This window comes from Mytilus californianus, unplaced genomic scaffold, assembly GCF_021869535.1.
Source record: "Mytilus californianus isolate M0D057914Y unplaced genomic scaffold, xbMytCali1.0.p SCAF_7, whole genome shotgun sequence".
Taxonomy (NCBI): Eukaryota; Metazoa; Mollusca; class Bivalvia; order Mytilida; family Mytilidae; genus Mytilus; species Mytilus californianus.
This window is the reverse complement of record NW_026262723.1, coordinates 98,097,286-98,111,618: the sequence shown is the minus strand read 5'-3', so window position 1 is coordinate 98,111,618 and position 14,333 is coordinate 98,097,286. Positions and strand designations below refer to the sequence as shown.

At 31.4% G+C, this 14,333-nt stretch overlaps 1 protein-coding gene across 2 annotated transcripts in view; it reads right to left on the bottom strand.

The window, feature by feature from the left end:
- Positions 1 to 13,666, bottom strand: part of LOC127708808 (glutamate receptor ionotropic, NMDA 2B-like) — a 66,227-nt gene extending 52,561 nt beyond the window's left edge. Inside the window, exon 1 of one of the 2 annotated variants that reach the window (XM_052213934.1) lies at positions 13,619 to 13,666. The gene's annotated coding sequence lies outside the window, so the exon portion shown is untranslated. Of the gene's footprint in view, positions 1 to 9,295; positions 9,690 to 13,618 lie in introns of those variants that run through there. The other variant, XM_052213933.1, reaches the window with a different exon arrangement.
- Positions 13,667 to 14,333: the final 667 nt, after the last annotated feature.

Here is a 14,333-nt window from a genome sequence, read left to right as displayed (position 1 = left end):
ATAGTGTATAAAGTATTTACTGGGATATTTAGCAGAGTGTAGACATACACAATCGTAAAGTATTAACTGGGATATTTAGCATAGTGTAGACATACACAATCGTAAAGTATTAACTGGGATATTTAGCAGAGTGTAGACATACACAATCGTAAAGTATTAACTGGGATATTTAGCAGAGTGTAGACATACACAATCGTAAAGTATTAACTGGGATATTTAGCATAGTGTAGACATACACAATCGTAAAGTATTAACTGGGATATTTAGCAGAGGGTAGACATACACAATCGTAAAGTATTAACTGGGATATTTAGCATAGTGTAGACATACACAATCGTAAAGTATTAACTGGGATATTTAGCAGTGTGTAGACGTACACAATCGTAAAGTATTAACTGGGATATTTAGCATAGTGTATAAAGTATTAACTGGGATATTTAGCATAGTGTATAAAGTATTAACTGGGATATTTAGCAGAATGTAGACATACACAATCGTAAAGTATTAACTGGGATATTTAGCAGAGTGTAGACATACACAATCGTAAAGTATTAACTGGGATATTAAGCAGAGTGTAGACATACACAATCGTAAAGTATTAACTGGGATATTTAGCAGAGTGTAGACATACACAATCGTAAAGTATTAACTGGGATATTTAGCATAGTGTAGACATACACAATCGTAAAGTATTAACTGGGATATTTAGCAGAGTGTAGACATACACAATCGTAAAGTATTAACTGGGATATTTAGCATAGTGTAGACATACACAGTCGTAAAGTATTAACTGGGATATTTAGCAGAGGGTAGCAAATACCCTTTTTAGTTGAAAATGACAATTTTATGAAACATATATAGTTTTGTTGTTACTACAGTAAATCATACTTCTTACAAAACTGTTAGCTTATAATTTTGTAAATTAGCAATAACTTATGTCCACTTATGATAGAGGAATAAATATGAAAAATGGGAAACTAACAAAAGGATAATAGTTTTTGTAAAACAAAATTATTAATACAGTACACAATGTAAGTAGGTGTCATAGAGCGAGTAAATTTGCAGATAATAAGGAGGCGTTTATGTGAAGCTATTCCACGACGTAATGAGTTCTATAACCCCCGTGATAAATCATTACAACTCAATTTCCTTTCGATATCACCATAATAATTAAGTGGAGTTTTTTCAATCAACTGTGACAAAGGTATTACATTAGTATAAATATCAGAGTACTCAGCCGAAAGTATTGGATATGGAAGTTGTACAAAGAACTGACGAGAAACCTTATACGTTGCAATTATACACTGATAACAGACTGAACAGTTCTCTGTAATGCCATAATATTCATCTTTGTTTAATCAACAGACTAGATTTTTAGATTTAGTACAAAATACTTGATTTTTTGGAGGGCGGGAAAAAAGTACAGCGTTTTTAAAATTGTTTTGTACTTTTATTATGATAGACTAGGTTCTTGGGAACATTTACCCAAAGCTTCTTTTTCATCCAAAGCAAACTTTAACACAAAGAACCATTACGAAACTAACACATTTTAAAAAGATTAAAGAATAAAGGCAATAACAACGTCTGGAGATTATGAAGTCATAACAAAATAATTACAAAAAAAAGGGTATCGCCCGAATATTCCGTCATGGCTCTTAAACGCTAGTCTTACAGGATTTGTTGCTATCCTCTTCATATTATTATTATTATTATTATTATTATTATTATTTGCTTCAAAACAATGTATAAAGTAGCACGACTTTGTGCTTCCGGCAAAACCAGCAAACTAAATAACTGAACAGATCTGGTAAACTTAAAAATCGTCCAAGCTAGAAGACCAAAGATGAAGATTATGCATATATATGGTACAGTTGATCTTGGCATTTATTTATTAAGAACTATCAAACATAGGTGGCTTTTGGATTGGTAAATAATTTGATTTTTATTATTACATGAATGATGCTACTAGAGTGTAAATATAATGTTTTATTTCATTATTTCAACTGTTTCCCAAATATTTATTATTTCAAAATAGAAATTCTTAATTCGAATGCACTTCAATACACTAAATGCAGATTATTGGCAAGAAACTGAAGATAAAATTTCACGTCTGGGAAATATAATGATATTTGTAAATAACTGAATTTTAAACTTCTCCCTTGAAAGGTAAATTATATAATTCGGTTTCAACAAATTTTTTAAATTGCATAAAGAAAGCCATTTTGAAAATTGCTCTCGTTCAAAAAAATTATTATAATACGCAGGAAAGATTTAGTTCAATAAATTGATTTGGAAACACAAATTCAATTAATGTAGGTTTATATTTGGAGAAAAACTATTATAAAATAAAAATAAATCACTTTTGGTAATCTCAGAAGTGTGCGTTTGGGATTTTTTATCCGCTTCACATGCTATTTGATAGATAGTTTGTACGCTTCAAACCTTGAAATTATGCTGTTAAAACAAACATTAATGTATATGCCATTACTAACGTACAAGCTTCCATTAATCTATAAAAATATCAATTTCTCAAGCATTAAGCCACAAAATCGTGCACTTTCCTGATGTAAATGATAATAGTTCAATTTTTATGTTCAATAGCAGTTTGCTAATAGGTGTTGCCAATGAAACACCAAACTGAAAAAATGTATGGTCAACAAAAATTGCGTAAACAAAACTCAATGTGCAAGAGTTTTTATCGGTTTATAGGGGGGGGGGGGGGGCAATACCTTTTTCTGTTAACCTGTTTTGGGCTATTTCAAGGTGTTGTTAACTGTTATTTGAAATATATATAAACTGTTAACTGTTTTCAACCCACTGTCTGTTATCTGTTCTGTTAAAATTGGAAATGTTGTTAACTGTTTTATATGAAAATGGGATTCATGTTATCTGTCACTTGACGCTTAAAGTGTTCACTGTTTTTGACATAATTCAAATCTGTTAACTGTTATTTAGAAATATTTTCAAGATTCACACTAATCACATTAAATTTGCTGTTAATCTCTTTCTTTACGGTACTCCCTCAAAGGAGTAACATAAACATTATATATGTTACTGTCTTTGGAGATCTTTAAGTTCATTTCCGTCTCCTTTTAAATTTATCCCAACGTTTTTCAATAAATCGTTGTCAAATAATATAATATCCCAGCACCCCAACTCCATAGATCACGAGGTGTTTTGAACATCTATTTAGACCAATTAGAATAAACTAATTGATCATGGCCATGTCCAACGTCAGGAGCCCAAGCCATTGCATGGTGTCACCTCGTGATCGGTGTGAGTGACTAATACTTTTCTATACTTTTTCTTTTCTGTCCATGTTTATCAATTTAACAAACACATTATAGAATATATTTTCATAATTTGCAACATGTTAATTACCAAGAGTTGCAGATGTTACTGTATCTTTCAAGTTGTTATGCCTACGGAAAGCGAAAAGAGGTCTTTTATCATGATACAAATTTTGCCTCTTCGTCATCTTTTAAATTATCACAGTGTTTTAAAATATTGTTCTTTAAGTGTGTTTTCTGTCTTGAAAACACTGGAGAATACAGAGGGAGGCGACTGTTATACAGATTTGGGTTTAACCAATAATGTGTCATTTCTTTGTTTTGTAGTCACCTCAGGCCTTCATAACAGTTTCAATTTCTTTTTCTTTATATCCCCTTATAATAAGGCTTTAAAAAAAATGCATATTGTGTTTGCAAATCTACTAGATCGTTCGTACATCTCTTAAAGCGAAGTATTTCTCCTTTAATTATGAGGACCTCTCTAAGTATTGATAATTTTCAGGGTTTTTTTCCGGAATGTCGTGAGGTCTAAGATTCCTGTTTCTCTAAATCTTGGACCTTTGAATACCAACACTTCTAAAAACTGCATTTTAGTTTGTGATTTCTCGTATTTAAATTTTAAAAGTGCATGGTGCCTGTTCGCATGTTCAAAAAATTGTGCTATTTCATCATCTGTACCTTCATTGTAAATAAAAAAAGCCACCGTCCCTAAACCTATAGAGGCTCTATATTTTCTGTTTATGTTGGAAAGTCCTTAAAATACTATTTAAGACTTCATAAACTCTCAGATCAGTAATTTCAGTTGATAAACTATTTCCCATTGGAACTTCAGTTGAAGTTTTGTAAAATTTATCATTGAACATATATTCATTATTTTCAAGACCTATCTTTAGAAGTTCCAATACATATCGCAGGGGAGGCAATGGTATCGCATGTTTACATTTAATTATCGTAGGCCAAGCATGTTTGACTTAGTCAATCATTTCTGCATGGGAAATTTTGTTGTACATTTCTTTTATGTTAAAACTGACTAAGTAGGCTTCAAGTTTTGCCTGCAATTTCTCAATAATATGAAATTCTAAAGAGTCCCTTAAATGTGTTTCTTGTACTACTGCCGGAAGCATGAATTTATCCAAATACTTCCCTATTCTCTCTTAAACAGTACCAGATAATGAAACAATAGGCCTCCCTTGAATTCTGACATTTTTAAACAGCGTAGGATTCTGTTGAACCCTTTGTATTAGTTCAGGGTCCAGTTTGTGCAATTCAGACAGAAGATACAACCTTCCTGGTTTAAGATTTCTCTTAGAAGAAAGATATTTAAATGTGATAGGATCATCCATGACCCCTTTTCTATACATTTCAAAGATGATATTATTGAATTCTGGTTGGTCTCTATTATATTTAATTTTTCAATTTCTATGAAGTGAGTAGCACTACTAAGTTGCCTAAGTCCTTCATTTATTTATTCTGTTTTATCCCATATCAGAGGAAGGGGGGGGGGGGGTATCTGCACGGAAGAACGCGAAAGAAAATTGCCATTTCACGATGAACGAACAATTAAAAATTTCTTGCACGTTGATCTTTTTACCGATTTCACGAAACACATTTTTCACGGCTGCACGTGAAATAAAAATGGCAAAACACGTTGCACCCTTTACCACCCTCATATCACTGTGGTGTTATTTTTATCTGCTTTTTCGAATAAGTATTTTTTTGTTTTGTTTCAGGGAAGAAATTGCCTTCTTTCCAGCGTAGTGAGATTATCATGGGCTTTTTGTATTGTTAAGCTATCTATCTCAATCTTAGTTTTGAATATGTTCCGGACCATATGAGTATTTGGACCATACGCGTATGGTCATGACCATCTGCGTATATACTCATATGGTCCGGGTAATTGACACGATGAACGTTGAAAAGGTGTCACATAAATAAAGAGTTTCTAAAAATGAAATTCTGACTTATTCAATCATATGGTAGTCATTTTACATGATTAATTTAATAGAATGAATATTACTTACAAGTAAGAATTATAGTTAAATAATTTTAACATGGTCATTATCGATTTGTCCATACGAAACGCAATATGTCGACTTTGGAAAATTACTTCAAGAAATATCTAAATGAACTGTTGAACAATAAGTAAATTGCTTAACTCACAGACACTTTGGTCATTGAACCCTCTTTCTTTTCTTTTTAAAATTTCTTTTGGTGTTTAAATTTGTTTTTATTAAATTATAATTTCTTAAAAATTTTGTATTGTTTTTAGTAAATGTGTTCATGTGTTCTTGCTCCTATTCATACGATCTTATAATGACAGTAAGATCGTATGAATAGGAGCAGGAACACATCAATTTAATGAAAATAAGTAGAAATAAGAAGAAATTTTGTTTCTGAAATTATAATTTAAACACTAAGAAAACAGTAAAAAAATCCATGCCCCAAACGCATGTGGTTTCAATATCGGAAGTATAAAGGCGATTTGAATTGACTCTTAGCGAATGCAAGATAACAGATATACCAAGATTTAGACAATATGTAAAAGATAAAAGAATTCAGATAGTACCTTGTGCGTTTTTTTGTTCAGAGAATGAGCTGTGTGTTCCTGCCAAGAACGATAGAATTATTCGAAAAATATCTATATGGTCTAAATACTCGTATGGTCTGGCCCGTTAATAACCAAACGAGTATAATACTCATATAGTCCGACCATACGCGTATGGTCGGACCATATGAGTATACGCATATGGTCATGACCATACGCGTATGCTCCAAATACTCATATGGTCCGGAACAAATATATATTTCTCAACTGCATCGTTTGAAAGATGGTTCGTATCCACATGGTTATCACAATCTTAACTGCATACTCACTTAGACAATTAATATTCAAAAACTTTGGAACATTTCAGGGAAATCCATGGACAAAGGACAAAACCGAGACAACAAGCAGACAGCATATATATAGGACAAACGGGGTATACAATGCACTAAAAGTACATACAACACATGAACACAAACCTGATCAAAACTGGAGTGAACTCAGGTGCTTTGAAAGGATGAACAGTTCCTGCTTTTTGCAAAACACTCGCTGTTTTGTTTTGAAAATTCCTCAAATTCATTTAGGACAATCAAATACCTTTACAGTGTTCGATTTTTCAATATGGTTGTTAAGTGTTATTGAAGTTTTTACACCTCTGGTATCTGTTATTCAGTTAAATTTGGTGTTAACTGTTATCAGCATTTTATATTTGTTGTTAACTGTTTTTTTCCAAATTCGAGGTGTTGTTAACATGTTAACGGACCCCCTATTGCCCCCTCTTTATACGACGTATCATGCAAAATAAGTCATCTGACGTTAATTTGACTTGCAAATTCAAAAACATTCAACATTTTTAACATTAAGGAATTTATTATTTAATACACGGGATGAGGTTTACAGATTAGAGAATAATGGGCAACAAATATAGAATTAAGTACGAAAAAAATAAAGAATTGGGGAAAATATGCAAAAAATATAAAGAATACACTGTGAATTTGAGATAAAGAACAGCAATCAAAGTGCTGTTCCTTTGCTTTTTGTGTGTTTTTTGCATGCACTGGGTTTGTGTCGTGGATGGATATCCCATATCCTTTGTTTTCTAACGAAGAATGAAAAAAGAAATAATGAAGAATAAAAAAATACCATAAAAATGAAAGAATACAGAAAATGAAAGACCCTCCCATCCAGACCCTTTAAGAGTGATGCAGATTACTGGCGAAACCTTCAAGTAACTGTCAAGATGAAGAGCAGTAATAAAGATATTTTTGTGTGATATATATATCTTTATTCCGTTTTATAAGTGAGGACTTTACCTTCCTCATGCATAGCTCTGATTCATGTTATGGCATTACTTTAGTGCATACATTAGGAATGGTGCTGGGGTACTACAACGTATGTATTATTATATTTGATGAGTTGATGTAGTCCTGGGGTACTACATCGTATGTATCTTTGAACCTGAACCAAGTTTGGCTATATCTGGGTCATGTAGTGTTCATTGTTTTTTGTCTTTGTTTGTACCTGAACCAAGTTTGGCCATATCTGGGTCCTGTGTTGTTCGTTGATATTTGTTTTTGTTTGTACGTCTGGTTTTTATGTGTTGTGTGGTATGTTGTGCTATCCAATATTTTTCGGTAATTTCTGTTCTCCTTTATTACTATTTTTTTTTCTTGCTTTATCCAACCCAAACAGAATGAAGACATTAGTTTAGATATCAAGTCGAAGAAAACTGACAACTCCATTACAAAGAGTAATTTATTAAAACACACCACATATGTTTCATAAATAAGGTTACAGTGATTGAAGATTTAAATTTATGCCATTGAATGCCTTTTTCTTTAAAAAATACTTCAAACAAAAAATACAGGGGTGATCATTTCAATCTTGAATCTTACACAAAGTCTTACAGGATTACATGGACAGTTGATAAAGAAAATTGGATGGGTATCTCAACGAAATGATATGATTTTCTGGTGATAATTACAGTTTTTTTCACATTATCTCTTTTTGGTGATCAAATTGAGTGGTTAGTCCTACAATTTATTCTGTAAATGTTTGTGTTGTGGTATATCCTAAAGTTGTGTCAACTAATGAAAACTTGAAAATACTAAACTTTTCGTCATTTAAGATATCATATATTAACTGAAATAATTAAATTTTGTATTAGTCTATTGACTGTTTCTATAGGCAACTATGTTTACATTTGCCTTGTCTTTGTCAAGTTTGCTCAAATTTGACTACCGATCGAAAAGTAAATAACGTGTCAAAAAGCAATTTGACGTTGCTAATATTTGATTTTCATGAAAGCAGAATGAGCAATTCGTTTTTTCTCTGCAGACAATGCACATCGTATGTTTATCTTCGTTAATTCATACACTTTTATGGAAAAATGCAATACTCTGCATGTCAGAAACTCCAATGTTTAATGCATTTTACCTGAACAATTGGACGACAAAGGAAGCTCATTCCAAAATATGTTTATTGGTTGTCTTTCGTTCATGTCTGTCATATTTGTTTTTCGTAAATTATTTTGTCATAAATTAGGCCGTTAGTTATCTCAATTGAAGTGTTTCATATTTTTCATACTGGGGCCTTTTATAGCCGACTATACGGTATGGGGTTTTTGTCATAGTTAAAGGCCATACGGGTGCCTATAATTATTTACATCCACTTCATTTGAACTTTGGTGGATAGTTGTCTCATTGGCAATCTTGCCACATCTCCTTATTTTTATATTCATATGAAGGTTCACGCATCTCAGGTATAGAAAAGACCAACGTTTGAGCAGAATATAAAGAAATTTGTATTATTCAACATCGAAATAATGTTTTATTTCGATACAATAAAATCTTCTATAAAAACTGTTTTGCGAGAGACCATAATGTTTCAGTGCATGTATAAAGTCTCTACTAACATATATATTAATTTATGTTGCCATTTGTATGGATCACTGAAATTATATATCATACAGATGTGACAACAAAATTGAATATTGTGTAAGACTTAACAAAATCTATGAAAAATTCTATTTTTCTAACAAATAATTTTTTGATTTTCAATTAGGCAAAATAATAAATCATATTACCTGTATTATATTTTAGTATAATATCTTTTCAGAATATGAAACATATGTTAAAATAATCATATTAGATCAGAAGTTCAGTTAAACTAATTATTTTTGTTCATGATGATTAATGGAATCTAAGTACGATTGAATACAACAGAAACAAATCACAAGTGACTGAAATAAAAAAAAATTAAAAAAAAATGAACTAATGTACAATCTTATCAGGTTTTTTTCTCGAATATTCAACCAACTCTGTGAAAAAAATGAGTTCCAGAAATTTAATTTTGCGCTACTGAGCTGTCACCGGAAAAAGCGAAAGTAAACCTCTCGAGAATATTTCACGGTTTACAGAAGTATTATTTAATATACATTAAATTATATAAAAAATATACTTACATCGGTACAAAATGTTGTCAAAAGAGTGAACCACGCAGCTCTAAGGATGAACAAAACCCAGTAAGAAGGCACCTTTTGACGTTTGTCAAATCCAAATTATTTCAATGCTCATATGAACTTTTGTTAATCATTAATTCTGAAAGCAAGTCTCAGTATATCAGACACAATTTAGGCACTATATGTACTTGTGTCCGCATCAATTAGATCACATGAAAGCTTGTAAAGTTCCTATATACGATTCAGTAATCATTTAGTATCCTTTTATAGAGTTTATTTCACCCTATTTTAACGAATTGTTGTTTTTCCTTCTTTTTCTTAAGATGGTTTGCAGTGGGAATAATTATAATGTAACTCTAAATACGTTATCAAAGATGCGTAGTTGTTCCTATATCGATCTGACAACTATATTCAACATCTGTTGATGCAGTCTAAACTATATAAATCACACCGTTGGTTAGTCAGTTATTATCAATACAGAGCTTAAGTGGTGTTATTGTTTTCATCTCAATGACCACAGATAAGACTTGGACTTTGTAAAGGTCTTTCCTAGCAAAAATATATCTCAGACAGAGATTTGTTTGTTCTTAATCTGTGCAATTCTTAATCTGTGCAATCTCAAAGATGTCTACCAAATAATCTTAGTTTTTTGTACTTTATTCCTTGCTTAGCTTTTCCGAAATCTGCAGGATTGTAGTTTAAATCAGGATATCGTAGGGAAAAGAGGGACATCTTTAATTCTTCGCCACCTTAGGGGGGTAATCAACACCTACATTAATAACGTTGTGTGATATTCGAATGTTGTAAAATACTGGTAAAATACAGTATCTTATATGTTTTAATGTATAATAAGTCTATAACATAAAGTATACACTTTAAAACATGTTAAAAGTTCGGAAACGTTCAGAATACAATTATTACACAACTAATTTGAAAGTGTGTACTTTTGAAATATTTATTATTATTATTATTATTATATAAACATTATAAAAGGTGGTAAATTGTTAATACCTGTGTCACATATGACCACGGATATGTTCCAAATTTTGTAACCATAATTCAGTCTACTTTTTTCTTGGCTGTGACATCACTGAAAGAGACTTATCGTCGAATTTGTACTTGCCATGATCAACATGACGTGTGCCACTAGTGGAGCAGGATCTGTTTACCCTTTATTGCCGTAATATTACCTTTCATTGCTTATACCCACATATTGTAATTCTGGCGGATATTTGTCTCATTGACAATCTCCTTATTTTTATATATATTGACATAAAGGCCTTTATTTGGTTCGGAATATATGTACTTTTTACCGAAAGAGTCTTATTGTAGAAGTTTGAACCTTCTGGATCCATATTCAAATAATTTATACATGTTCTGTGTGAAAAGTGCAGCTAACTCACTTTATAAAGTATAAAGTAATTACTCCATTGCTAATACATCTGTAGTTCAAGAACGTTTTAGAAATTAACTGTTTACTGAAAGAGCTATTAGTGTTCAAGAAATATTTGATTATATTTGATAATTATCATGTATGCATTTACATTTTAAAACGTGTTTAAGAGAAAATAACCTAAAATGGCACAAAGATTATAGATATTACAGTAAAAAGATAGCACCAAAGAATGATCGTAGTTACTGTAATAATTTACATAACAAAATTAATTACATCTGTTACTAGTACTTATCAAAAGAAGTTCGTTAGCCTGAGATTACTGTGTTATAGTAATCTCAGAATTAGCAAAATAGAGAGGTGGTTGCCGTAAAGATCTCCTTTCATTTTGATCAACTAACAGTATACTTTCTCCCATACAAGTTATTTTCATAAAATCTACCTAAAATACCATTTGATGTATGAAGAAATGCAAATCATGTCTTCCTGTACTGTTTACACATTGATGTGTGGCATCTTGTATGAGGTACATCGACCGATAGTAAGAGTATGACGGCATGATTTCTTATCAGTAGGTTAGGTTAAGTACTCTGAACTCGCTTTCAATAACATCAAGCATTCTTTGGTATGGTATTTGTTATTTATTTGTTATTTTTTGTTATCTATTATATCGTTATTTCAGAGTCAAGTGCTTTTCCTGTACTATTTTTTATTGTTATGTTTTATGTACGTTTTATTTACCCACTGATCGAGATTTAAAAAGGGTAGGGTTAAGATTTAAAACAACTAGTTTAACCCTAACTTAATTTCATGTGCCTGTACTTAGTCAAGAACCTCGTCAGTAGTACGTCATATCTTAATGTGTTTCGATATTTGGAGAATTTAGTGTTATTGGAAGATCTTTGATGTTTCTATTAAACTCATTAACAACTATTATAGTTTCTTGACTACAGTGCTCAACACATTCTATCTATATATAGACACATCTAAATTGTAGTCGTTTGGTTGCAGTCTTAGTTTCGTATCCATAATATGCAGACAGTTATGTGGCACCTTTCTTCTTTACAGATCGATCTATCGTATATCTAAATGTTGTCTTTTTAAACAATATGACGGCAAATATTACTTCACTGGATTAACAAATGTTTATTAGAACTATTATATCTTATATTTAGATTCAGATTCTGTGATCTGCATGCTGAAACACTGAACCTATAAATATCCATGGTAAAGATGCTATCATAACTAATTTTACTTAGAACGGAACCATGAAATATCAATTGACATAAATGGTCTTAAAAAGTAAAACCAGTCCATACTGTTATATTGTTTATACGGGGTTTTTTTTTCTGGACAGAATCAATTGTTATTGGCATGAGTCTAACTTGCCATTAATTCCGTCTCCTCTCCAGAATTTGGCTGCCAAGTTATATCCCTTGTGGCGACATCTGGAAATTTTTAAATCTATTACGATCTATAACAATTCCCCTCAGATTGGTATGTTAGAGATAAAATGAGGTTCACTTACAACATCTAGAAGTAGAATAAGTAGAAATGTCAGTAACAACAAAGATATGTCATGTGTTGGTTCCATCGACGTCGACAAACCTTCAAATATAATCTGTAGAAGCTACTAACGAGATTGTTACTGAAGAACTGTTTAATTAGATATTGCTACATTTAAATTTTGACTAAGAGGTTTGGTGCAATTACATGGTTTGTTATAGCGAGAAATTTCTAATCTCACACACACTGTTTTTGAAATCAGGAGATTCCATACAATTTAAAAACAACTTTATCAGTTGTAGAAATAAAACCATCAAGATTACACGAGAACTCATCCTTTAACAAAGACCTTTTTCGTGGAAATATCGGACTGCAATTTTTTGTCTTTTAGTTTGTCTGAATTTTTGGTTTTACTTAAAAACTTGTTGATAGTAAATATGAAATCATGTTTGCTACAGTCTAATATCAGTTGTAAGATCGGAGAAGATTTCATAAAGTAACGCCATAAACGGTATAGGAAGTCACGATCTTATGCAATGATAAAAGATAATAGAATCATTGAATATAGTTATAATAATCGAATAAACATTAATTCCAAAAAGTACTAGATGCAAAAATCAAAACCGGTATCAATAACTTTATTAAGCATTAATGAACGATTTGAACAACAGTTCCTACATTTGATTGCTTTTAAAATGATATTACTGTACACACTTGAGCGTGAAACACTATATTTACTACATTATAAATATAAAAATAAGAAGATGTGGTATGATTGCCAATAAGACAACTATCCATCAGAGACCAAATGACGTAGATGGAAACAAACATTGTCTGTCCCCAACATATAATCGAATGTCTACCTCCAGTTACATCTGATGTCAGTGGATATAACCACCTCAGAAATAATGATAACTATGTACACCTTAGATGTAGACTACGAATAACTAAAAACTCTTTCATTCCATCTACTGCCAGAATATGGATTAATTTAAATCAAACTTCAACAAACATACGGACGAACTCATAATTTTAATGGAAAATAAAGGGTGACCCATTCAAGCCTCCAACACATAATGGCGAAGGGTCCAGAAAATTTAACATATTGCATACAAAGCTAAGGCACCAATGCATCGCCCTAGATGCTGACCTAGACGAAATACATAAAGTAAACGATTCTAAACGTTATCCATTAATTTCTATAATGCCGATAACATTAAAACCAACGAAGATCTCTGGTAAATGATCATATATATGAACATACAAATTAATATTGAATTTCTATTGTTTGGAAAAGGTAGATGAATATAATTACGAAATTATATCTTAAATGTTTGCGTTGTTTCATTAAACCCTCAAAGAGATTTTTGAACATTCCGAGTTAGCAGTTTTGTCAGTTTTGTCTTGTTTGTTTGGTTTTTCTTTACCTTGTCATTCTTTCTTTTCTTGTTCCAACGTGTGACTCATTTGCTATGATTTCCTCAACTAATGTCTTATAATTTTCTATGTTTTGCTGTCATCATACATATGTATTGTATATGTAAAGGGGGTTGACTTAATATCAATTTCCTAATCAGTTGTGTCCAATCCTATTGCTTGATTATTGCAATAACATGTTATTAAATTAAATAAACATTAGTGATTATTTCAAATGATTTTATTTTTTGAAAAAGAATTTCGACACCACGCATGTATATTATTTTATAGAGCTATATACTATTTCAAATCTTTTATATACACATATGGTGCACAGATTATGTCAATATATAGATTGATTTGAAACATTATATGAATATGCACGGAATTCAAGATTAAAAAGCATCCATCGCAACAATGTTTTCGAAATCATTAAGACTTTTTTAAACATTCATTTGTCTGCGTTTCACATTCTAACATTGTGAAGCCAGCCGCGTTGTCAATGTTATAGCAGCCAATTTTATGATGTATCTAACTAACTATAGAAAAATTATAAGACATCTTAAAATCCTAGATAAACTATAATAGCACGTGCTCTGACAGAATTCAACATTTACACGTGTTGTCGAGACCCACTTTAGCTGACATTCAGATTTATTTGACAATGATGCCAGCAGCTCCTTTTTCTATCAACGACTTTTTCCTAGTCAATATTTATTCAAATGC